We start from the raw sequence: 400 nt of genomic DNA, 5'->3' as shown, positions 1-400 counted from the left end.
CACACTTGCCCGAACTAATAAAACAAACATCACTAATTCTGTGGGATGAGGCTTCAAAGGCAAACAAAATATGTTTTGAGGCTCTAGACAAAACCCTAAGAGATATACTAAGGAATAAAAATGATAACAATAATGAGAGAGACCCTTCGGCAGCATGACAATGGTTCTAGGAGGGGACTTCTGCAATATATATATATATATATATATATATATATATATATATATATATATATATATATATATATATATATATATATATATATATATATAATGGACAACATAGAAGGCGAGGAAACAATGTATCGAAGCTGCGACACTGTATGCAAAGCGATTACTCTAAGTGATGATACACATATGCTATATCGAACAGAGTTCCTAAACAGCCTAATAATTCCTGGAA

The sequence above is a fragment of the Triticum dicoccoides genome, chromosome 3B, assembly GCF_002162155.2.
Source record: "Triticum dicoccoides isolate Atlit2015 ecotype Zavitan chromosome 3B, WEW_v2.0, whole genome shotgun sequence".
NCBI classification, from domain to species: Eukaryota; Viridiplantae; Streptophyta; class Magnoliopsida; order Poales; family Poaceae; genus Triticum; species Triticum dicoccoides.
Note: the sequence above shows the minus strand (reverse complement) of the source record.